A 383-nucleotide genomic window follows, 5' to 3' on the forward strand; every position below is an offset into this window, starting at 1 on the left:
TTTTTACGATTTATTTGGTTTAAATTAGAGTTAAATACCGAATCGATTCAAATTAGAATTTGGATCGCTCTGAAGTGAATTTATCCAAAGTGAATTTTTAATTCTAAATAGCCTGTTTCTTTTGCATAAGGTTAAAACATTTAAGCTTTTACTATTATTTTTCTTGCGGTTTAAATTTTTTGGTTTGTTTATTGTGTGAAACATTCTCATACAATTAAATATGTAAACCTTAAAGCTAATTTGTAAGTGCCTAAAACATGTACCTTGTATAGTTTGTTTTGCAAATAAGGTATTCTTGGTCTTAAAAAATACTTGTTTTTAATTGCATAATACCTGTGATAAATCGATTTTAATTACAATAAAACCTTAATTATCTAAAGTCA

This window comes from Parasteatoda tepidariorum, chromosome 5 (genome assembly GCF_043381705.1).
Source record: "Parasteatoda tepidariorum isolate YZ-2023 chromosome 5, CAS_Ptep_4.0, whole genome shotgun sequence".
Taxonomy (NCBI): domain Eukaryota; kingdom Metazoa; phylum Arthropoda; class Arachnida; order Araneae; family Theridiidae; genus Parasteatoda; species Parasteatoda tepidariorum.